At 49.9% G+C, this 25,050-nt stretch overlaps 2 long non-coding RNA genes across 3 annotated transcripts; both read right to left on the bottom strand.

Moving 5' to 3' along the window:
• Nucleotides 1-14,775: 14,775 nt before the first annotated feature.
• Nucleotides 14,776-15,538, bottom strand: LOC116969206. Its single transcript, XR_004410678.1, has 3 exons — nucleotides 15,487-15,538; nucleotides 15,174-15,341; nucleotides 14,776-14,994 (listed from the first exon to the last, which is right to left on the bottom strand). It is a non-coding gene; the product is annotated as an uncharacterized LOC116969206 (long non-coding RNA).
• A 7,576-nt stretch (nucleotides 15,539-23,114) lies between these two features.
• LOC116969204 lies at nucleotides 23,115-24,683 on the bottom strand. 2 transcript variants are annotated; one of them, XR_004410676.1, is made up of 3 exons: nucleotides 24,597-24,683; nucleotides 24,451-24,516; nucleotides 23,115-23,175 (listed from the first exon to the last, which is right to left on the bottom strand). It is a non-coding gene; the product is annotated as an uncharacterized LOC116969204 (long non-coding RNA). The 2 variants fall into 2 exon arrangements; XR_004410675.1 differs by having other exon boundaries at nucleotides 23,124-23,146.
• Nucleotides 24,684-25,050: the final 367 nt, after the last annotated feature.

Here is a 25,050-nt window from a genome sequence, read left to right on the forward strand (position 1 = left end):
TGGGGGCTCGTCCGCGATCGCCACTCCGGCCACTTGACGGAGGCACGAAAGGAAGGGAAGGTGCACCCTGCTGATTCAGCAGTCTCTGATCTCCTTGCTTGCCGTCAGTGGTTTGAGCGAGTGATATTCGGACAAGAGACTCTGGAAACAAGAGGGAATCCGGTGAAAGGGATCAATCAATCGAGCAATTTCTGTGCACAGGACTCGGGTAAGAATATTGACTATTAAGTATTACTCGGGCGATTGGGTTCTGTTGGACGGGAAAAGGTCTGACAGGGATGGGTAACCGGAACGGGCAAAGTAAGGGCCCGGGGAAAAAAGCTCAAACTAGTGAAGAGCCGCACATTCCGTCTGATAGTCCATTGGGGCGGATGTTGCACGGATAGGGTGAGGGGGGGGGGGGGGTGAGGTGTGCGTCTGGCTTATTGAGACATCCGAAGAGTTGTCGGATTGAGAAATAAGTGGCGTTGGAACCCAACCCAAAGAACCCCCGTGGTCAGGGCACCTGCTCCTCCCGTGAGGGGGGGCGAGAACCAGGGACCCCAAACTTTCAAAGAAGAGAAAGAGGAAGGGGTGAATGGAGGGACCAAGGTTGGGGTCCCCCGGGAAATAAAGAACAAGGATCAGGGGGAAGGCACACCGGGCCATCCCGGTGTTATCATTGTCACAAAGAAGGACACTTTAAAAGAGAATGTCCAAAGATAAGGCATGAAGTACAATCGTACACACTGATGGAGGAATAGGGGGGTCAGGGGTTCCCCTCCTTGGGGTGTGTAGGACGTACACGGGAACCCTTGGTAAACTTAAAATTAGGTCCCCAAGGAGAAGACACGGTATTTATGGTAGACTCAGGGGCGGAAAGATCAAGTGTAACCAGGATACCGGAGGGAATGGGATTAGGGGAAAAGCATGTCAAAATCTCTGGAGTAGGGGGAAAGGTAATGAAAGCTCCCGAGATAGAAGGAGTAATGGTAAGATATGAAAATCGAGAGGCCATGGAAGACTTAATCCTGGTGCCCCAGGCAGGAATAAATCTGATGGGAAGGGACTTACAAGTTCAATTAGGAATGGGCACAGCTCCCGTAGGTGGACAGATTATAGTACAACTATATAAATTGACGACCCAAGATGAAGAAAGAATAGTCTCACAGGTGTGGGCAAGAGAGGGAAATAGGGGAGGGCTAAGAATACCACCTCTGAGGATAGCCTTGCGAGAAGGAAGTGAAGTAGTACAGGTAAGACAGTATCCGATTTCAATGGAAGGAAGGAAAGGGCTGCAGCCAATTATAGAAAACTTACTGAAGGATGGAGTATTGGAGAGTTGTATGTCCCCCTACAACACGCCAATACTCCATGTAAGAAAGACTGACGGAATGTTCCGACTGGTCCAGGACCTAAGAGAATTGAATAGGGTAGTTAGGGCTCGACACCCGGTAGTCCCAAATCCTTATACCATAATGGGACGTATACCCCCTAACCACAGGTGGTTCAGTGTGGTAGATCTGAAAGACGCCTTTTGGAGCTGCCCCCTGGCTGAGGAAAGTAGAGACCTCTTTGCATTCGAGTGGGAAAACCCAGACACACTGAGGAAGCAACAGTATCGATGGACTGTGCTCCCTCAGGGATTTACTGAATCCCCGAACCTGTTCGGGCAAATATTAGAACAAGTATTAGAGGATGTTCCCAGGACCAATGGGACACAATTATTGCAGTACGTAGATGATTTGTTACTCTCAGGCGGAGAAGAAGAGCCAGTAAGGGATGCAACCATAACCCTCTTAAACTTTTTAGGGGAAAAGGGATTGAGACTGTCCAAAAATAAACTACAATTTGTAGAACAGGAGGTTAAATATCTAGGACACCTGATTAGTGACGGGAAAATGAGAATAAACCCCGAAAGAATAGCTGGGATCACCGGGCTGCCGATGCCAAGGAACAAAAAAGAAATCAGGAAGTTTCTCGGGTTAATTGGATACTGTAGATTATGGATAGACAATTACACCCGACAAGTCAAGTTCTTGTATGATAAATTGTGTGAGGAGACTGATAAAGTACAATGGGATTCTGAGGACGAACAGAGATTTGGAGAAATAAAGAATAGCCTGATCACCGCACCGGTACTGACCCTCCCGTCCATTGATCAACCATTCCATCTCTTTGTTAATGCGGAGAATGTAATTGCGTTGGGGGTACTTACACAAAAGAGAGGAGGGAAGCGACAGCCAGTCGCATTCCTTTCTAAACTCTTGGATCCGGTGTCACGAGGGTGGCCTGTATGTATTCAAGCGGTCGCAGCAACAGCAATATTAGTGGAAGAAAGTAGAAAATTGACATTTGGAGGTGACCTGGTAGTATCTACTCCCCACACGGTCCGGACAATACTAACTCAGAAGTCTAACCGGTGGTTGACTGACTCTAGGATCCTAAAGTACGAAGTGATACTTATGGAAAAAGACGATTTGACCATTCTGACCGATAAGAATTTAAACCCTTCCCAGTTTTTATACTCGGCGGACGACGAGCAGGAAGGGCAGAGACCAGAACACTACTGTAGCGAAGTTATAGAACTACAGACCAAGAGCAGGGAGGATTTGGAGGAGCAGCCTCTGGTAGAGGGAGAAAGGTGGTTTATAGACGGTTCTTCCCGCTGTATAAATGGAAAAAGATATAGTGGGTATGCCATAATAGGAGGAGAAGGATTGAAGGAGTGGAGGCGGGCAGGTTGCCAGGTAGTTGGTCATGTGAATTGTATGCCTTAATACGGGCGTTAGAATTGTTGGAGGGGAAGGAACGGTGTACACCGACTCCAAATATGCGTTTGGGAGAATATGGAAAGAAAGGGGGATGATTACAGCAAGAGGAAAGGAGTTGGCACATGAGCAATTAATTGAGAAGGTGCTGGAAGCATTACATTTGCCAGAAAGGATAGCGGTGGTCCATGTGGCGGGACACCAAAAGGGGAACTCATTAGAAGCAAGGGGAAATGAAGCGGCAGACGGAGCCGCCAAAAAGGCAGCGACAGAAGGAACAGTGAGGATGTTGTCTTTAATACCATTAAGGGAAGGAGTAGGGAAGATACCTGTATTCTCACAGGAGGAGGAGGACAAAATGAATGAGTTAGGGGCTCGGCGTTCCACTGACGGGAGGTGGTGGACGCCGGATGGGAAACAAATGTTAACCAAAGGATTAACTCGGGATTTGATGACACAACTGCACTCCCAGTCACATTGGGGAGCGCAGGCCCTGTGTGACACGCTACTACGGACCTACGCTTGCCGAGGTATCTATACTTCGGCTAAGCAGACAGTCTCCGGTTGTGTGTTATGTCAGAGGGTTAACAAGAAGGTAATGAGAGCTGTCCCTGGTGGAGGACAACAATTGGCTATAAGACCCTTCCAGAGAATACAGGTAGATTTTACAGAACTTCCAAGAATACAAAGGTGGAAGTACCTCCTAGTAGTTGTAGACCATTTCACCAGGTGGGTGGAAGCATTTCCCACGATAAATGCCACCGCTCAGGCAGTAACCCGGATATTATTAGAACAAATCATTCCCCGATACGGGGTCATCGAATCCATAGATTCCGACCGAGGAACACATTTTGCCTCTAAGGTTCACCTGTTGGTTTGCAGCACCTTGGGAATAAATTGGAAATTGCATACACCCTGGCACCCCCAGAGTCCTGGGCGAGTGGAAAGGATGAATGCAACCCTTAAAACACAGATAACTAAGTTAATGGAGGAAACCAGACTACCCTGGACTAAGTGTTTACCAATTGCATTATTAAGAATACGAACGGCACCCCGTAAAGATGTTGCGGTGTCTCCATACGAAATGTTGTTAGGCTGCCCTATCTTCGAAAGGTAGAGGGCACGCCGACCTTCGAAGGCAGCGATGTGTTCCTGAGGAACTATTTACTGGCAGTGTCTCGTTCCCTTGCAGAATTAAAAATAAAAGGACTGTTGGCACAACGTCCACTACTCGACTTTCCAATACACGATATAAAGGCCGGTGACTGGGTACTGATTAAAGGTTGGAAGGAGGAGAAACTGCAGCCCCGGTGGACTGGCCCATACCTGGCATTGCTGACAACGGAGACAGCAGTACGAACAAAAGAAAAAGGGTGGACACATGCGACCCGGGTTAAAGGACCCGTTGACCCGCCGTCAGTTCCTGAGAAAGACGATCAGTGGACGGTAAAACCAGGGAATAAGCCCCTGGCATTAACCTTCAGTAAGAAATAAGTGTATGAAACTAACAGCATGAAAGGAGCAGTTGTAGTATTACTAACTATATATGTAACCATTATAAGAAGTGTTAATAACTGTGATAAGTGCTACCATCCTATCAGATATGGAGGGCGAACAACCAGAGCATTTACCTATCATTCCCATGTAAGTGATGTTTGCTACTACCTAAGGACTAGAGCTGTTTGTCAGGACGGGGGGGAGGGGGTATTATGTAGTAGAAAATAAGGGACATGTAGGAAGTGTTGGGCACATTACCTGCCCAAAAGGTGAGAAATGGGTCTGCATGACCAAGGGAGGACAGTTAGACATCCCTTCCCGAGACAGGGAAGAAACATTAGACAGAATTAAGGAGGTAGTGATAGGGAAGTTAGCAGAAGCAGTAGTCAACAAACCTCCCCCACCTTCCCAGCCTCAACTGCACCAGACTATGTATGATGAAATAAAGCAGCAGATTGAGATCCCCGAAGTGGGGAGAAACCTGTTTGTGGACTTGGCCCTCCGGATAGCCAGAACCCTGAATGTGACTAATTGTTGGGTTTGTGGAGGACCGCTGATGAGCTCACGCTGGCCATGGAGAGGATCTATCATTGAGGTATGGGACCTGATAAAGTGAATTTGACGGTGGGAAGAGATCGAAGTCCCCAGGAATGGGTCCTGACACACACCCCGGTTGGAACCGAGTGTATCGCCAGGCCCTGGGCAAAGGATGCCATCCTAGTAGGCAGCAGCCCCTGCCAGCGCATCATCACCCAGTGGCCAAATCAATCCCGAGTGTGGTGGCCAGAGGAACCTCAATGGGTATCCCACTGTAAAGGATGAAGGAAACTGTACTATCTGGATGAAGACTGATGGAAGCGAATCGACTGGATTATGGAATTGCACCGGGAACAACCCTTACCAGGGAATCCCTGTGTTGCAGGACATATGGGACAATGTTACCTCTAGTGGACCTGCCCCTGAAGGACTGCTATGGATATGCGGACACAAGGCATACTCGGTATTGCCAGAAAAATGGAGTGGGACTTGTTTAATTGGACTGGTACAACCAGGGTTTTTTCTGTTGACCACTGAGGAGGGGCGGTCGCTAGGCACACCCATCTTGGACGATCTACACCGAACGAAGAGAGGAATGGACATCGGAAAATGGGAAAATGATGAGTGGCCACCTGCAAGAATCATCTCATATTATGGACCAGCCACTTGGGCACAGGACGGATCCTGGGGCTACCGGACCCCAGTGTATATGTTAAATCGGATCATAAGACTACAGGCAGTGCTGGAAGTAATTACTAACCAGACTGCATCTGCACTAGAGATGTTGGCGAAGCAGCAGACACAAATGAGAACAGCGATATACCAAAACCGTTTGGCCTTAGACTACTTACTAGCCGAAGAGGGAGGAGTATGCGGAAAGTTCAACCTCTCTAATTGCTGCCTAAACATAGATGACAACGGGCAAGCAGTAATGGATATATCAGAAGGAATCAGAAAAATAGCACATGCCCCGGTACAGAGATGGAACACAATCATGGGAGCAGGATGGTGGGATTACATCTTAGGAGGAGCCTGGTGGAAAGCGGTGGGACTGGTGATTTTATGGGCATTAGCTGCATTGATCATTATCCCCTGTTGTATACCACGTCTCAGGGTTCTTATAACTAGAAGTATAAGCCAAATGCAGGCAGTTGTAGTCCCCATGGGGGAGAAAGGGGGCGTCCAGAAGATAATGATAATGAGGCCGAGAGAGGACCCAGAGGAAAGAGAGATAAAAAGAATGTTATTAGCTTTGGAACAGCAGGAAGTCTAGGAATGGGGTTTAATACAGGATGCGTAGCAAAAGAAAAAGGGAGGATTGTGAGGGATAAGATGATTAAACCACCACCATTGTGAGGGGCCGAACGGTTGTAGTCACAGATCTTGTGATGGGCCGAGTAACTGGAAACACCAACCTTGTGATTCGAACAAACAGTCAGACCTTCAGAGCTGTTGATAACATTGTCCCATAACAAGATGAGGTAAGGAATGTAGCTGACAACACAGAAGCTATTCTTTAGGTCAAAGGCAATTAATTAGGTTAGGGCACAGATACTGCGCATGCTTAATCAGTTAAATGAATATTAACTTTACGCCCCTCATGACAAAGAACCTAATTTAAATGTACATGCGATGTATGATGTGGGAGGAGAGGGAATGATTGATGACGCACGGAGGAGAGGGTTGGAAGATTGTGAACCTCGGTACCCTGATTGGAAGGGGTCAGAAGGGGAGGCGTCCGATCATAAAGACTGTATACTGAATTGGAATAAAACAAGACGTTTTTTCCTTTGCTCGATTGTCTCAACATGGAGAGGCACCCGATTCTAGCAGACTCGCAATAAAGCATTTCTTGTTTCCACGATTTAGTCTCTGAGTAGTAATTGTGAGCACAAACAATATATCTCACAGGGGGAGGGTACGATAGGGGAGGGGGAGAAAAAAGATGAGGGTGGAGAGTGAGAGAGGAAAGGAGTTGAGGAGAGAGAAAGGGAGGGGGGGGGGGAAGTGAATGGGGGAGAGGGAGAGAGATTGTCGAGGAGGGAGAGAACGATGATGAGAGTGGGGAGGGATAGAGAGATGGATGAGAGAGGAAGAGAGATGGGAGGGGAGGGATAAAGGTATAGAGAGATAGGTGGCGACTTTTTCTTCCTATGGAGGGAGAGAGAAAGGGTGGGAGAGAGAGGGTGGGGGGGGTTTTTCTCTTTTGCCCTTAGGAATGGGGGAGGGCGGTTGAGAGATGGAGAGAGAGAAGGGATAGACAGAGAGTGGAAAGGAAGGGGCGAGGGGGAGGGAGAGAGACGATTGGCAGGAGAAAAAGGAAGCGAGCGGGAGAGAGGGGTGAGAGAGAGGAGAAGTGAGATGAGAGAGAAGAGAGAGGAGAGAGAAGTGAGAGAGAGGGGGAGGGTGGGGAGGGAGGGCTGCCCGCGCCAGGGGAGGCGATCCGGTGGGGCGGGCTGCTGGCGCGCGGGGCTGGAGCGAGGGTGGGAGCGGAGAGAGTGGAAGAGCGCGTGGGCGGGGAGGAGCGCGAGAGAAGGGGGATTAGAGAGTGCGATCGATAGAGTGTGGGAGGTAGAAGAGGGATGAGTAGAGAGAGGAAGAGAGAGAGAGGGGAGGCAGATTGAGAGAGATAGAGGGGTGGAGAGAAGGGAGGGAGAGAGAGAGGGGGGGTCGTTGAGGAGAGAGAGTTCGGAGGGGAGAGGGAGAGAGAGATATCTGAGCGGTGGGGGCCGAGAGGGACAGGAATAAGTGGAGAGGTTCAGAGAGAGAGAGGAGACAGTCCGGGGGAGGGAGGGGGTGAGAGGCTTGGGGTTGGAAAAAGGGATGAAGTGAGTAGCGTGGGGAAGCAGGGAGCAAAGCGAGGGGGAGGGGTTCAAGGAGGAGTGGGTTTGGTGCCGAGGGGGATGAATGGGTAGGGAAGGGAACTGGGGGGGCAAAGGGGTCAAGTGAGTCAAGGAAGGGGGTAGGGAGCCTGGTGGGCGTTCACACTGTTTGGTGGTGGGGAGGTGGGGGGAGGGAGCAAAGGGGGGTAAGGAGCAGGAGATGGCAGGGGTAAGGGGCAGGGAGCCACAGGTGTTGCAGTTTAGGAAGTCAAAGCAGGGCAGGGTCTTCACTGTGAATGGCGGGGCGCTGGGGCAATTGACAATAGGTGCAGGAGTAGGCCATTCGCCCCTTTGAGCCAGCACCGCCATTCAATGTGATCATGGCTGATCATGCCGAATCAGTACCCCGTTCCTGTCTTCTCCCTTTATCCCTTGAATCCGCTATCCTTAATAGCCCTGTCTAGCTCTCTCTTGAATGTATCCAGAGAACCGGCCTCCACCGCCCTCTGAGGCAGAGAATTCCACAGACTCACAAATTTCCGTGAGAAAAAGTGTTTCCGCGTCTCCGTTCTAATTGGCTTACCCCTTATTCTTAAACTGTGTGTGTGGCCCCTGGTTCTGGACTCCCCCAACACCGGGAACATGGTTCCTGCCTCTAGCGTGTCCAATCCCTTAACAATCTTATATGTTTCAATAAGATCCCCTCATCCTTCTAAACTCCAGCGTACAAGCCCAGCCGCTCCATTCTCTCAGCATATGACAGTCCCGCCATCCCGGGAATTAACTTTGTAAACCTACGCTGCTCTCCCTCAACAGCAAGAATGTCCTTCCTCAAATTAGGGGGCCAAAACAGCACACAGTACTCCAGGTGTGGTCTCACTAGGACTCTGTACAACTCTGAGCCTTGCGGAATGAGTGGAGCCGAGGGATCTAGGAGTGCGGGAACGAGTTGCGCCGAAGGGACTCTTTATAACGCTGTATCACTCTTATGACAAAGTGCTGGAGTAACTCAGCGGGTCAGGCAGCATCTGTGGAGAAGATAGACACAAAGTGCTGGAGTAACTCAGCGGGTAAAGCAGCATCTGTGGAGCGAAGGCATGGGTGGCGTTTTGGGTCGTCACACTTCATTGGTTTAGTTTAGTTTAGAGATGCAGCGCGGAAACAACAGGTCTTTCGGCCCACGGAGTCCGTGCCGACCAGCAAAAGCTTCACCAGGTCCAGCAACCTGCTGAAGCACCAGCGCACCCACACCGGCGAGCGCCCCTACACCTGCGCCCAGTGTGGCAAGGGCTTCACCCAGTCCAACAACCTGCTGAAGCACCAGCGCACGCACACCGGCGAGCGCCCCTAGACCTGCGCCCAGTGCGGGAAGGGCTTCACCCGCTCCACCCGGCTGCTGTCCCACCAGCGGGTGCACGCCGGCGACAGTCCCGTCCCCAGCCCGGTGTGTGGAGAGCGCTCTGCCATGGCCTCCCACGCCCTGTCTCACCAGCACGTGCACACCAGTGGCCCGCCCTACGATTGCCCGTACTGTGGCGAGTCGTTTGACAGCTCGCGGGGGTTGCGGCAGCACCGGCGGGCCCACGTCGGCGAGCAGCTGCTCCCACTGTGACAAGAGAGCATGGTGGCTGCGGGAGCACCAGCGGATACATACCGGAGACCCTTTGTGTGCGCTGAGTGTGGCAAGGGTTCCACCTATCCATGTTCTCCACAAATGCTGTCTGACCCGCTGAGTTACTCCAGCACTCTGTGAGACGTCACCTATCCATGTTCTCTACAGATGCTGCCTGACCCGCTGAGTTACTGCAGCATTACGTATTAGAGTCATAGAGTGATACAGTGTGGAAACAGGACCTTCGGCCCAACTTGGCCACACTGACCAACGTCCTGGCTACACTAGTTCCACCTGCCTGCATTTGGTCCATATCCCTCCAAACTTGGCCCGTCTATGTACCCGTCTATAACTGTCTCTTAAATGTTGGGATAGTCCCAGCCTCAACTACATCCACCGGCAGCCTTGTTCCATACACCCACCACTCTCTGTTGAAAAGTTACCCCTCAGATTCTTGTTAATGCTTTTCCCCATCACCTTGAACCCATGTCCTCTGGTCTTCGATTCCCTCACTCAGGGCAAGAGACTCTGTGCATCTAATTAAATTGTGTTCTATGCAAGATTCCATCATCTGCAGTTTCTTGTGTCTCCCTCACCTGTATCCACCTATCACTTCTGAAGAAGGGTCTCAGCCTGAAACTTCACCCATTCCTTCTCTCTAGTGATGCTGCCCGTCCCGCTGAGTTAATCCAGCATTTTGTATCCACCTATCACTTGCCAGGCTTTGTCCAGCCCACAACTCTCTTTTCCGGCTTTATCCCCCCACCCTCTCCAATCAGTCTGAAGAAGGGTCCTGACTCAAAACGTCGTCTGTCCGTTCCCTCTAAAGCGGTGGAGGAACTCAGTGGGTCAGGCGGCATCTGTAGAGGGAAGGCAATCTAAGGCGACCACTCCCACCTCTCCTTTCCGACTTTCTCCACCCCCCACACCAAGCAGTCTGAAGAAAGGTCCTGACCTAGAATGTTGCCTGTCCATGCCCTCCAGAGGTGCAAGTTACTCCAGGAGATTGGGTCTCTTTTGGTAACCCAGCATCTGCTGTTCCTTGTATCTAGACCTGTATCTAGGCATTTCACCTTCACTTGCGCTCAGTCCGCCAAGGCCTGTTGAATCTCCCGGTTGCCAACCATTTTAACTCCCCTTCCCACTCCCACACTGATCTTTCTGTCCTGGGCCTCCTCCATTGCCAGAGTGAGGTGACACACAAAATGGAGGAACAGCACCTCATAGCTTACAGCCCAAATGACATGAACACATAGAAACATAGAAAATAGGTGCAGGTGTAGGCCATTCGGCACTTCCAGCCTGCACCGCCATTCAATATGATCATGGCTGATCATCCAACTCAGTATCCTGTACCTGCCTTCTCTCCATACCCCCTGATCCCTTTCGCCACAAGGGCCACATCTAACTCCCTCTTAAATATGGCCAATGAACTGGCCTCAACTACCTTCTGCGGCAGAGAATTCCAGAGATTCACCAGTCTCTGTGTGAAAAAAGTTTTCCTCATCTCGGTCCTAAAAGATTTCCCCCTTATCCTTAAACTGTGACCCCTTGTTCTGGACTTCCCCAACATCGGGAACAAACTTCCTGCATCTAGCCTGTCCAACCCCTTAAGAATTGTGTAAGGTTCTATAAGATCCCCCCTCAATCTTCTAAATTCTAGCGAGTACAAACCGAGTCTATCCAGTCTTTCTTCATATGATAGTCCTGACATCCCAGGAATCAGTCTGGTGAACCTTCTCTGTATTCCCTCTATGGCAAGAATGTCTTTCCTCAGATTAGGAGACCAAAACTGTACGCAATACTCCAGGTGTGGTCTCACCAAGACCCTGTACAACTGCAGTAGAACCTCCCTGATCCTAATGACAACAACGTGTAGTAGACAGACAGACAGACAGAGGTTGTTAGTTCATCATTAACTAACCGCAATAAGTCACCAATCTACACCCACTATCACAACACTGGGCCACAAAAACACCGCCTTTTGTTGTTGTTTGTGTAGAAAATCTGTTTATTTTTTGGTTACATTCATTTTTCCATTTGAACCATTTTAAAAAGGTCAACGCTTTTCTTTTTCCCCCCAAATTGTTTCCATATTTATTTATATTTGGATAATTCTTTGTGAAAAGATTATTGCATAATTGTTTAAAAACGTCGCGTTTATTAGTCGGCAGGAAGTAAACGGATTGACGGCGACACAGAGACGTGGGTCTCCTCTCCTCCCCCCTCCCTCTCTGTCTCTCCCCCCCCCTCTCTACCCTCCCCCCCCTCGCTCCCTCCCCCTCGCTCCCTCCCCCTCTCAGAGACATGGATCCACTCTCCCCCCTCCCTCTCCTCACGTCTGAACATTAATAGCCCATTATTATCTGTTATTTGCACTGTATCAGTTTATTTATTCATGTGTGTATTTACATATATAATGGTATATGGACACACTGATCTGTTCTGTATTCATGCCAACTATGTTCTGTTGTGCTGAAGCAAAGCAAGAATTTCATTGTCCTATCAGGGACACATGACAATAAACTCTCTTGAATCTTGAATCTCTCCCTCCCTCTCTCCAGTCTCTCCTCTCTCTCTCCCCCCCTCACTCTCTCTCCCCCCCCCCTTTATACCGCTCCCCCTCTCTCTCCCCCCCCCCCCTCTCCTCTCTCTCCCCCCCCTCCCCCCCCCCCCCCCTCTCTCGCCACCATCTCTCCTCTCCCCCCCCCCCTCTCTCTCTCTCTCTCGCCTCTTTCTCTCTCTCTCACCCCTCTATCCCTCTCCCGTCCCCTCTCTCTCCCTCCCCTCCCTCGAGATAGGTTGGGGATAGGGTAAAAGGAGCCAAAGAATAATATTAATATTTCATTAGACTCTCTTCACTCTACCTGCTGTACTTGTGCTTGGCTTGGCCGTATTAATGAACAGTATTACCTGATTAGATTGGACAGCATGCAAACAAAATATTTCACTGTTTCTCAGTACATGTGACAATAATAAGTGTCGGCACAGTAGTGCAGCTGGTAGAAACGCTGGCTCATGGCTCCGGAGCCTCGGGTTCGATTCTAACCACGGCCACTGTTTGTGTGGAGTTTGCACGTTTTTCTTATGACGGCGTGTGTTTCCTCCCACATCCCTATGGCATGCTGGCATGAACATCAATTGCCATCTGTAAATGTGCTCCTAATATGCAGAACGTGAGATAACATAAAACTAGTGTGAGCGGGTGATGGATTGATGATTGGCATGGACTCGCTGGGCCGAAGGGCCTGTTTGCATACTGTGCCTCTGAACTCTGAATGCTAAAGCTAAAGTGTGAGAATATGTCGCGTTTAATGTCGCAATGGTGTATTCTGTCAAATGGTGTCGCTGCCTCAAAAAGGCTGGCAGTATCATCAAAGACCCACACCATCCTGGCCACACATTCATCTCCCTGCTACCTTCAGGCAGAAGGTACAGGAGCCTGAAGACTGCAACATCCAGGTTCAGGAATAGCTACTTCCCCACAGCCATCAGGCTATTAAACCTGGCTCGGACAAAACTCTGATTATTATGAACCCATTTTCTGTTATTTGCACTTGATCAGTTTATTTATTCATGTGTGTATATATTTATATTACGGTATATGGACACACTGATCTGTTTTGTAGTAAATGCCTACTATGTTCTGTGTGCTTAAGCAAAGCAAGAATTTCATTGTCCTATACAGGGACACATGACAATAAACTCACTTGAACTTGAACATTGTGTCCATCCAGAATCAAGAGGAGAATGCACCCGTGGGATTGAACAGTGGGAGAGGGACAATTGTTGTGAGTTAGCGCATTGTTTAGATGCCGCAGGGAATAAGTTACAGCAACAGCCTGGGGACCATTGTCAGGGTAAGTCGAGGATCACAGCCGGGTCTCCCTCCCTCCGTGCAGGGTGAGGGTAGATCCGGCTCGTGGCCTGACAGCAACCCGCTGATCGGAGCGTCTCATCTCCGTCATGTGGTCTGCCTTTTAGCAGAGTGGGGGTGGTGACAGCTATGGGTGGAGGAAAACAGACAACACTTGATAATTCCATTCTTTTGATTCATCACAGCTCCTCCAATGTCTTCGATGATGGAGCTCCTGGAAAGGTGTGATGATTGGCAGCTGCTGGATTTGACAAATCATTACCGCCAGAGGCTGGAAGAGGCGATTCAAGAGGCGGTGGAGAATGTTGTGTTCGTTCTAGCATACGAGAGATATTTCAGTGAGCAAGAGTACAAGGTAGGGAGGGGAATGGATGAGTAGGTAACTTCAGCTGATACTGAAATGTTTTCATGCACAAATATTGTGGGCGGAAGGGTCCATTCTTGTGCTGTCCTGCTTGTAATGAGTCGAGTCGTACACACGTCAATGTTCCAACACACGTTTATTAAAGTCCACTCACTCACAGCATTCATCTGCATGGTGCTACAGTAACTAGCAGCTACTCACACTCATTACCAATAAACATAATATTACATAGTGACCAAGCAAAGATACCATAAACATAGTAAACACAACTTGTTCCCCCGCAACGATGATTACACCGCGAGAGGCATAACTGAAGTCGGGTCGAGTTTACTAAAATGGCGGAAGTTCCGCTCCGTTGCGTACTACATGTCAGTCCATTGGAATTTACAGGAGTGGTCTATCTTGCTCCGTTCTAGTATCTTTGCTAATTACTTAAGCAGACTTCTGATAATATAAACCTCATAGTAGGCGGAGCTTCTACTAACAAGCACTAACAAACAATTGGTTAGTAAGAAGTAACCAAGCTACACTTCTCTCTATAATTACAGCGCAGTCACAAAGAATATCCCGTAGAGCAGTTGACATCTAGAGCAGTGGATGCAATAGATGAGGTTGGAGGATGTGCAGGTGAATCTCTGCCGCACCTGGAAAGACTGCTTGGGTCCTTGGATGGAGTCGAGGGGGGAGGTAAAGTGACAAGTGCAGCATCTCCTCCGGTTGCAAGGGGAAAATGCCCGGGGAGGGGGTGGGAAGGGACGAATTGACCAGGGAGTTACGGAGGGAGCGGTCTCTGCGGAAAGCAGACAGGGAAAGAGAGGTGGGAAGATGAGGCCAGTGGTGGGATCCCGTTGGAGGTGGCGAAATTGTCGGAGGATTATCTGTTGTATGTGACGGCTAGTGGGGTGGAAGGTGAGGACAAGGGGGACTCTGCTCTTGTTACGAGTGGGGGGTTGGGGAGAGAGAGCGGAGTTACGGGGTATAGAAGAGACCCTGGTTAGAGCCTCCTCTATAGTAGAAGAGGGGAACCTCTGTTCCCTGAGGAATGAGGACATCTCCGATGCCCTGGTCTGGAATCCACCAGAGTCATGTTTAATCTTCTCTGCCAAATGGATACAGTTGTCACCATCAACCCGCAGCAAGAGCGGGGGCCGCTGATGAAAGTCACATCTGGGATCCTGCAGGTTGCCCCCCCCCCCCCCCCCCCCCCCCCCCCCCCCCCCACTGCAATTCCCCTGTCCCCCACTGGAGGGCAGCACCGGATATCCAGCATCAGCAGCGCGTACCCGGGGCACGTGACAGCGGCAAGGCGTCGCCTCTGATGTCACTGCCCGGCCGGCCCGGGAAGCGTTGGGGTTTAAAGGGGAGGGCGGCCGTTTAAAGGAGAGAGCGGGGAATCGGCCAACAATATTCCGGTCCCCAGGGCGGTGACGTTTACACCACGAGATGTTCACACGTCCACACTCACTCCGGGTCTGGATTCCTGCAGCGACCTCAGTTTCTCCTTCCCGGTCGTACTGAACTCATTCCTCGCCAGCCTGAAACAGTCGAGGAATAAAGAGGAAATAAACAGATGAAACAACAGTGTCAATAACAGGGACTGGAGTTAATATTTCAACAACATTTACAGAACAAAATCACAGAAGAAAGAAGCCCGCGAATGGATGGATGGATCCCCTGATATTTTATCACATTAAATATTAACACAAACACTCACCTGATCAGCTCCAGTCTCGGGAGGTTCAGTATGAGGCGGCTGAGAGCGGGGACACATCGGTCTGTGAGGGAGTTGTATGTCAGGATCAGCCCCGTCAGTGAGTGGTTTGTACTGAGAGCGGAGACGAGATCCTCGGCTCCAGAATCTGTGAGACCGACACTGTCCAGCCTGGAGATGAGAGAGAGTGAGGGTGAGAGACAGGAGACGGTGCAAATCCCCAGTGTTTATCAGTGACACAATTACTGATCATATTAATGTTCAGTGTCAGACACCCAGTGAGTGTAAACACAATCTCTCACAGTCTGGGACTTACTCCAGTCTCTGTATTTTACAGTCCGGGTTCCTCAGAGCCGCAGACACCAGTTTCACTCCGGAATCTCCCAGGTCGTTGTCTCCCAGTCTAAACACAAACAGACAGAGTAAGAAACAAACTGATACAAACACCGGCCGCCCGGTGAGGCTGAGATAGATAACTTCCCCCAAACAGATATTTCTGGAAACACCTCAGCACATTATTGTGGATGTGGTGTTTGGTGACTTTCACCATTTATTCTCATTCCCCGACCGAGAAATGTTCCCCGTGCAGAGAACGGCGGCAGGCGGGCGGGCAACGCGCGCATGTGATCTGGGGGAAGGGGTCGGCCACAGGTGACCCGGCGGAGGGAGGATAAAATAGGAGGGGTGCCCCCCCCCTCCCTCCCCGTGCACAGTGACGGCCGATCGGCCCCATAGAAGGGGTGCTGGACGGAATAACAAAATAGTGGAACAATTTTACAGTTCAGTGCTAGCGACAAACGGACAGTTACCTCAAGCACTGACACTTGTGCAGAGCCGGTCCCAGCCGCTGGAGACCTTCACACTGAATGCGGCAGTTCCATAGTTCGAGGTGTTTGATTGTATCACAGAGCCTGATGGCATGAGACAGGACCGCACAGTCAATCGGGGTCAGTCCCAGTCCACTGAATGAAAGTGTTTCCACAGATCCGTGTCTGCTGAGCCAGTACAGGACTCTGAGACTCAAACAGGTAGTGCATCGTGTTCAGGAGCCTCCGTTTATCAGTATCACTCTCTGTGTTTCTAGCCCGGCGTTTAACCTCCTCCTTCACCCAGTCAATCACTCGGCAGATTGTTTGATTAGGGAATTTACCCAGAAACTCCTTCAGGATCCAAGCTGCCCGTGGGGAGGAGAGACCAGCGACAAAACGGAGAAATACTTCAAATCGCCCGTCTGTCATGCCATGGGCTTCAATGAGGAGTGTCGTGATATCCCCGCGATCTACAGTCATGAATTGTGCGAGTGCGGCTACAAACTCTTGGATGGTGAGGTGCGGGAAGGTGTACACCACGCTCCGGGCTGAATCCTCTCTCTCCAAAAGTTCCATCAGGAACCCGGACAGGAACTGGGAAGGCTGCAGATTGTATTTGACCAAATCTTCATCTGTGAACACAATGTTCTTCTCAGCCACTCCAGTGAAGGCCATCTGACCAACTCTCAGTAACACCTCACGGAGGTTCTCAATCTCACGGCCATGGTTTTTCAGGATGTTGTAAATAAAATAGCAATATAGTTGGGTGATGGTCTTGGGAACTCGCTGCGGGTCCCGGTGTGTTTGTGTGAAGAAGGGACCCAGTGTCAGGCCGAGGATCCAGCAGTAGGAGGGGTTGTAGCTCATGGTGTACAGGATCTCGTTCTCCTTCACATGTTTGAAAACAGCTGCTCCCACCGACTGATCTTCAAAATACCTGGTGAAATATTCCTTCCGTTCCTCACCGACAAATCCCAGGATTTCAGCCCGGACACTGATCTCTGCCTTTTCCAGTAAATGTAACGCAGTGGGGCGGGTGGTCATTAGCACTGAACACCCTGGGAGCAGCTTGTGCTGGATTAAACTGTACACAATGTCTGACACTTCACACCACCACTCGGGATCTGGGCACTGTGTCAGGTCTCGCGTTTAATCTAGTTTCTGTTTCTTATTGGTTTTTAGTCTTAGAGTTTGCATTCTTGTTTTATTTTGGTGTCTCACATCTCCTCTTGTTTCAGGTCCCATTTCCTGTCAGGTCGTTTACCCTCATGTGATTGTTGGCCACGCCCTGATGTGTTTCACCTGTGTCTCGTTATCCCCTGCTAGTCTGTATTTAAGCCTTTTGTGTTTTAGTTCCCATTGCCAGTTCGTTGTGTATGCTACTTGGTATCACCTCGTTCCAGCTCTCGAAATCTTGTGACCTTGTGATCTCGACCTTTGCCTGTATTTTCGACCACTGATTCTTACCTGCTCCTATATGGTACTGTTGCCTCTGTTTTTCCTACCTGTGTACTGACTTGGACCGATTAAACGCCGAAGACTGATCTGCCCTGTGTCTGAGCCTGCATTGTGTCCTCCTCCTCGTTCAGTTCTGACATTACGAACTGGCCAACAATGGACTCAGCGGGCTCTGATCCTTTTCGTGCAGCGCTCCAGAAGCAAGAGGAGCGCATCTCGCATTACGAGGGTCAACTCTCCTCGATCATCGCCGGGTTCCGGGATCTCGGCGAGCGTCAGCAGGGGTTCCAGGCAGACATCGGTTCACAGGTGAACACTTTAAGTTCTCGGTTTGAAGACCTGGTTACTCGGCTGAATTCTTGTTTCCTGCTGCGGCTCCCGTGCCTGCCGAGTCTGTTTCCTTGTCTGTGTCTCCAGGAGCTCCGATGGCCGCGGCTGCTGCAGCATCTCCATTCGTCCACCTGGCAAGACCGGAACACTTTTCGGGGGAATCGGAGAAATGTAGACCTTTTTTGATTCAGTGTGGACTGCATTTCGAACTTCAAGCGGCTTCCTTTTCATCAGAACGCTCAAGGGTAGCCTTTATCATCACGCACCTGTCGGGTAGGGCGGAGGCTTGGGCCACGGCGGAGTGGTCTCGGAATTCTCCTGTTTGCCAGACATCGGTCCTGTTCTGTCCCGCACGTTTGATCACTCCAATCCTGGCCGAGAGGCTTCACAGAACCTGGTCTCCATGAAACAAGGTAATCGCTCTGTTATGGATTTTGCTATTGACTTTCGAACTGTTGCTGCTAAGGGTGGATGGAATGAGGCTGCTTTGTTGGATGCTTTTCGCAATGGATTGTCTGAAGCTATCAAAGATCAATTGGCTCCTCTAACCCTGCTTTCCGACATCGAGTCTATGATTTCCCTGGCTATCCAAATTGACGCTAGGCTCAGAGAAAGAGATCGAGAGAGGAGATCGGCTGCAGTTCGGTCCTCCTCCCAGCAGTGGCGGCAGCGTCGCCCTTCACCTTCCAGTCGGGACTTCTTCCCTCTCGGCCGGTCCAGTCAGCCTACAGCGCCACCTGCATCTTCGGAGGAGCCCATGCAGGTGGGACGAGCCAAACTCAGTCCGGAGGAACGGCAGCGCCGCCTAAGGGAAATGAGGTGTTTTTACTGTGGTGAACTGGGACATTTGTTGAACAGCTGTTCAGTAAAAGACAAAGCTCACCAATGAAAGAGAGGACATTGGTGAGTTGTACCACTCCTATGAGCCGTTCCTCTCGTCCATTGTCGACGGTACAATTGTGGTGCATTCCCAGTGGCACTCCCTGCAGGCTTTGGTTGATTCTGGGGCAGATGAGAACTTCATGGACATTCGCTTGGCTGATGAATTGAAGCTGGAACGTGAACAGCTTCAAGATCCTATGGAGGCTAGTGCACTGGATGGGCGCCTACTGTACAGGGTAATTCACCGAACCCAACCTGTTCAACTCATCGTGGCAGGTAATCACCTTGAGACCATCAGTTTTCATCTCCTCGACTGTCCTCTTCATCCTCTGGTTTTGGGGCTCCCTTGGCTGTCTTACCATAATCCTCACATGAACTGGGGTACTGGGGAAGTAATTTCTTGGGGGAATAACTGTAAACTCATCTATCTGCATGATTCTTCTCCTGAGTCTATGAAGGATCCGTCAAGGAGCAGTTTGCTGGGATCTTCCAGGACCACCCTCCGGCAGCCTCCCCGTTCAAGGGAGGAGGATTTTCCAGATCTCACCAAGGTTCCCTCATATTATCTAGACCTAAAGGAGGTGTTCAACAAGGCCAAGGCCACATCTCTTCCGCCGCATAGACCGTACGACTGCTGCATCGACCTTCTGCCAGGTACAGCGCCTCCTAAGGGCCATCTCTACTCCTTGTCTTCACCTGAGCGGCTCGCCATGGAAAGTACATTGACGACGCCCTTGCTGCTGGGATCATCAGACCTCTTCTTCACCTGCAGGAGCTGGATTCTCTTTGTGGATAAGAAGGATGGAACACTTCGGCCCTGCATTGACTACAGGGGACTCAATGACATTACTGTTAAGAACAGATACCCTCTTCCTCTTATCTCCTCTGCATTTGAACTGTTAAAAGACGCTGCAGTATTCACTAAGTAGATCTTAGAAATGCGTATCATCTGGTGAGGATAAGGGACGGGGATGAATGGAAAACTGCGTTTAACACACCCAGTGGTCATTATGAATATCTGGTCATGCCGTTTGGTCTTACTAATGCTCCAGCAGTTTTTCAAGGCATGGTTAATGATGTATTACGGGACATGCTGAACCGATTTGTGTTTGTGTACCTTGATGACATTTTGATTTTTTCTCCAGACGAGACTTCCCATGTGCAGCATGTACACCAGGTGCTAGAACGTTTGCTCCTGAATGATCTGTTTGTGAAAGCTGATAAATGTGAATTTCATGTTAACACTGTTCAATTCCTTGGTTATGTTGTATCACCTGCTGGTATACAGATGGACCCGAGCAAGGTCAGTGCTGTGGCCACCTGGCCTACACCCTCCAGTCGTAAGCGACTTCAGGGGTTCCTTGGGTTTGCTAATTTGTATAGGAAGTTTATCCGGAACTTTAGTGTCACTGCTGCACCACTCCATGCTCTTACCTCACCCCACGTGCCTTTCTCTTGGTCCTCTCAAGCAGAAACTGCATTTATGAGACTCAAGAGGAGCTTCTCCTCAGCCCCCATCCTGGTTCACCCTGACCCGTCACTCCAGTTCGTGGTTGAGGTGGACGCCTCGGGTGTGGGCATCGGGGCCGTACTCTCACAGAAATCCCCCACAGATGGTCGATTACATCCCTGCGCTTTCCTCTCAAAGAAGCTTTCTCCTGCTGAGAGAAATTACGATGTGGGATAACCGTGAACTGTTAGCGGTTTTAAAACAGCCTTGGAGGAATGGAGACATTGGTTGGAGGGTACCAAGCAGCCGTTTCTAGTTTGGACAGACCACAAGAACCTGGAATACATCAAGTCAGCCAAACGCCTCAACTCGCGCCAAGCAAGGTGGGCTCTCTTCTTTAATCGATTTGATTTTGTACTGTCTTACCGCCCTGGTGCCAAGAATGGCAAACCTAATGCTCTCTCCAGACAGTTTGATCCTGACCCGTCCCCTAAGGTTTCAACTCCCATTCTGCCTGCTTCCTGTTTTGTTGGGGCGGTTACTTGGGAGATTGAGGAGAGAGTTTCCGAGGCAACTGCTGGTGTTCAGTCTCCGCTAGGGTGTCCTTCTAATCGTCTGTTTGTTCCCGGGTCTCTTCGTTCACAGGTGATTCACTGGGCTCATACGTCTCGGATCTCGTGTCATCCCGGTGTCTGCCGAACCCTGTTTGTGGCCGTTTTGGTGGCCTTCCATGGAGAGGGGGATTAAGGAGTACGTTGCCGCCTGCAGTATTTGTGCTCAGAACAAGACCTCGCGTCGGGCCGTCTTTGGCCTCCTGAATCCGCTGCCTGTCCCCTCACGCCCCTGGTCCGACATCTCCATGGAATTTGTCACGGGCCTGTCCTCTTCTAAAGGTAACACCACAGTCGTGACTGTAGTGGACAGATTTTCTAAGATGGTCCATTTCATTGCGTTGCACAAGCTTCCCTCCGCCAAGAAGACGGCAGAGGTCATGCTGTCTCATGTTTTTTCGAATTCATGGATTTCCCAGAGACATTGTGTCTGACCGGGGGCCTCAGTTCGTGTCCAGGTTTTGGAAGGAGTTTTGTTCTCTGTTGGACGCCACGGTCAGCCTTACATCTGGTTATCACCCGGAATCCAATGGACAGACTGAACGCCTTAACCAGGAATTGGAGACAGGACTGCGGTGCTTGGTGGCACAGAACCCTTCAACTTGGAGCAAACACCTTATTTGGGTGGAGTATGCACACAACACACTTCCTTGCTCATCCTCTGGTCTCTCTCCATTCCAGTGTGCCTAGGGTTATCAACCGCCATTGTTCCCTGCTGTGGAGAAGGAGTCCAGTGTGCCCTCCGCTCAGGCTCTCGTCTGTCGCTGTCGCAAGGTTTGGAATGGGGCTCGTCAGATGCTGTTGCGCAGTTCTGCGCGTTACAAGAGGATGGCTGACCGTGGAAGAACGCCGGCTCCAGTATACTCGCCTGGTCAAAGGGTGTGGCTCTCCACTCGAGACTTACCGCTGAGGGTGGAATCCCGGAAGCTGGCTCCTCGTTTTGTTGGTCCTTTCCCCATATCGAAGGTCATCAATCCTGTGGCGGTTCGTCTCAACTCCCCCGTGCCATGAGGGTCCACCCTACTTTCCATGTCTCCCGTCTGAAGCCATTTAAGGAGAGTCCTCTGGTCCCTGCCTCCACACCCCCTCCGCCCCCCCGGTTCCTTGATGGGGGTCCAGTTGTTTACGGTCAGCCGGTTGCTGGGGATGCGCCGGCGTGGTCGTGGTTGTCAGTATCTTGTGGATTGGGAGGGGTATGGACCTGAGGAGCGGTCTTGGGTGCCAGCTCGCAACATATGCGACCCGGAACTTATCAGGGACTATCGGCGCCAACATCCTGAAGATCCTGGGCCGTCAGGAGCCGGCCGTGGAGGGGGGGGGGGGGGGGGTACTGTCAGGTCTCGCGTTTGATCTAGTTTCTGTTTCTTATTGGTTTTTAGTATTAGAGTTTGCATTCTTGTTTTATTTTGGTGTCTCACATCTCCTCTTGTTTCAGGTCCCATTTCCTGTCAGGTCGTTTACCCTCATGTGATTGTTGGCCACGCCCTGATGTGTTTCACCTGTGTCTCGTTATCCCCTGCTAGTCTGTTGGCCACGCCCTGATGTGTTTCATCTGTGTCTCGTTATCCCCTGCTAGTCTGTATTTAAGCCTTTTGTGTTTTAGTTCCCATTGCCAGTTCGTGTTGTATGCTACTTGGTATCACCTCGTTCCAGCTCTCGAAATCTTGTGACCTTGTGATCCCGACCTTTGCCTGTATTTTCGACCACTGATTCTTGCCTGCTCCTATATGGTACTGTTGCCTCTGTTTTGCCTACCTGTGTACTGAGCCGAAGACTGATCTGCCCTGTGTCTGAGCCTGCATTTGTGTCCTCCTCCTCGTTCAGTTCTGACACACTGGTGCTGAGGTTCTGTGTCTCTCCGACTGTCAGCAAAATCGCTTCCACCCTTGAATTCATCCAGACCGTCGAATATAAACAGCAATCCAGCTGGGTTCTTCCAGACCTCTCCTAGCATATTCCCAAAGTAAGGATACTGATCCAGAATCAATTCCCTCAGGGTTACTCTGCAGTTAATAGTGTTCAAATCCCGGAATTTGAAACTGAAGACAAACTGGAATTGTTGGAATATTTTCCCCTTGGCCCAGTCATGAACAATCTTTTGCACCATTGTTGTTTTTCCGATCCCCGGAACTCCGGCCACGGCAGACGAACTCCCAGATTTGGATTTGCTCGCCGACATGTTCTGGAATAACTGATCAGTTCGGATTTTTTCAAACTCTCCCCCGAGATGTTCCTCTCTCCACTCTTCATGGTCCCGGCCTCTTGCCAGCAGCTCGTGTTCCACCAGTGTCTGATCTCGAACAGTGGAGATGATTGTGAGCTCAGCGTATCGATCCCGCAGCTGGAAAACCTTAACCTTCTCGTTCATCAGGATGGTGTTCACTCTCAGTGTTTCAGTCTGTGCCCGCAGAGTCTCCTTGTGCTTCTGCTGAACATCTTTTATCAGGTGAGATAAACAAGAGGTCCTGAAATTAGATTCATCACACAAAGAAAAACACATTCTCCATCTCTGACTATTGACTGGCCCATATTATGCTTTACGATTATGATTAATGTTACACTCATTAGTTGATGTGTTATCTGATTGTTATAGCTGTTTATTGGTCGACGAAGCAGAAATAAATTGGTAAAATAATATTTGGACAGATATATGGATTGTAACGGGTTAGAGGTATATTGGGAAGTAGCGGCTGGCCGGGAGAGCTTAAATGGGGCATTTTGGTCGCTATGGATAAATTAGACCTCAGATCCCGTTACCGCGCTGTATCTATCGAACTAAAAGTCTCATCTTAACCACTTCCTGTCTGCGCTGAATATTGATTTTAGAAAAACACGACCCTATATCGCTATGATTTTTGGCCATCTTACTCACAGTCCTCCACTGCGGCAGCCCCGAGAAATTTTCCCATCGATGAAAAATAAATAAGTTATGAGTGTTTTAAAAATCTTGATATCAGCTGATTGGTCCTCTCGCCTGTCAATCACAACAATGAAAGTAACGCCCCTTTCAGGGGGGGGCAGGACTATAAAACCCCGGCTGCCTGGACGCGAGTCAGTCACTCTGGAAGATCGCGAGGGTGATTCAACTGAACTGTGAGTCTGCAATGTACTTGCAATAAATGATTTGTTAGGAAGTTGAAATGCTATGAAATTGGATTCGCTGGACTGCACTATACTTGTAATGCTACGAAATTGGATTTGCTGGCCTGCGTCTGCTTGAACTGCTATGAAATTGAATGTGCTGGCCTGCACTCTGCTTGAAATGCGATGAAATTGGATTCGCTGGCCTGCACTCGGCCTGACATACTATGAAATTGGATTGGCTGGCCTGCGCTCTGCTTGACATGCTATGTAATTGAATTCGATGGCCTGCACTCTGCTTGAACTGCTATGAAATTGGATTCACTGGCCTGAGATATGTCATGTCAGGAACCTTCTGCAGACTGTTTATAGTGGAGGTGGGTGGAGAAAGCTGGGAGACTATCTGCCTCACAGTGCCAGAGACCCGGGTTCGATCCTAACCTCGGGTGCTGCCTGTGTGGAGTTTGCACCTTCTTCCTGTAACCGCGAGGGTTATTTCCCAGTCCTTAACATTCCTCCCTCATCGCAAAGACTTTGATTAATTGGACCTCTGTAAATTGTACCTAGTCTGCAAGGAATGGATTTAAAGATGGGATAAATAGGAAGGGCTGATCGATGGACGGCGTATACGCAGTTGGCCGAAACATGCATTTGAATACCTTTCAGATGAGCAGGTAGTTCCGAGGAAGCCTTCATGGCTTTGAACGATTCGATCAGATCAGAACCTGTTGGAATAATTTCATGGAATGAGTCTGAGTTGCATTTTGACAAAAAGAAAAATTCTCTATAGAAACATGTCCTGTACCTTCTTCCCCCACTGCTTTCAGCAACTCCTCCAGTTTGGGGAGCAGGTGGTGCATTTTCACGAAGCATTTCCATATCAGTTTACGACCTGCGGCTCTTTCTCAGTCACCAGGTTGAGTAGAAGTGTGGAACCGGCCACACAGCTTCCTCTCTTCGTGCGTTTGATGACTCGCTGTGAAGAGTGTAGAGACAAGTAGTTATAGAGCTGTACAACACGGAAACAGAACCCTCGGCCAACCTTGGCGATGGATTCACTGGAGTCACAGTGCCTTAAGTGGTAGAGTGATAGAACAATATACCACAGGGAGACAGGCTATTCAGCCCACATTGTCCATGCCAACCAAGTTACAATTGTAAGCCAGGGCCATTTGCCTGCATTTGGCCTACAGCCCCGTAAGCCCCTCCTATCCACTCATCAGTCTGAATGTACTTTGATATCCCTAATGTTATCCGCT

Source organism: Amblyraja radiata, unplaced genomic scaffold (genome assembly GCF_010909765.2).
Source record: "Amblyraja radiata isolate CabotCenter1 unplaced genomic scaffold, sAmbRad1.1.pri S121, whole genome shotgun sequence".
Classification (NCBI taxonomy): Eukaryota; Metazoa; Chordata; class Chondrichthyes; order Rajiformes; family Rajidae; genus Amblyraja; species Amblyraja radiata.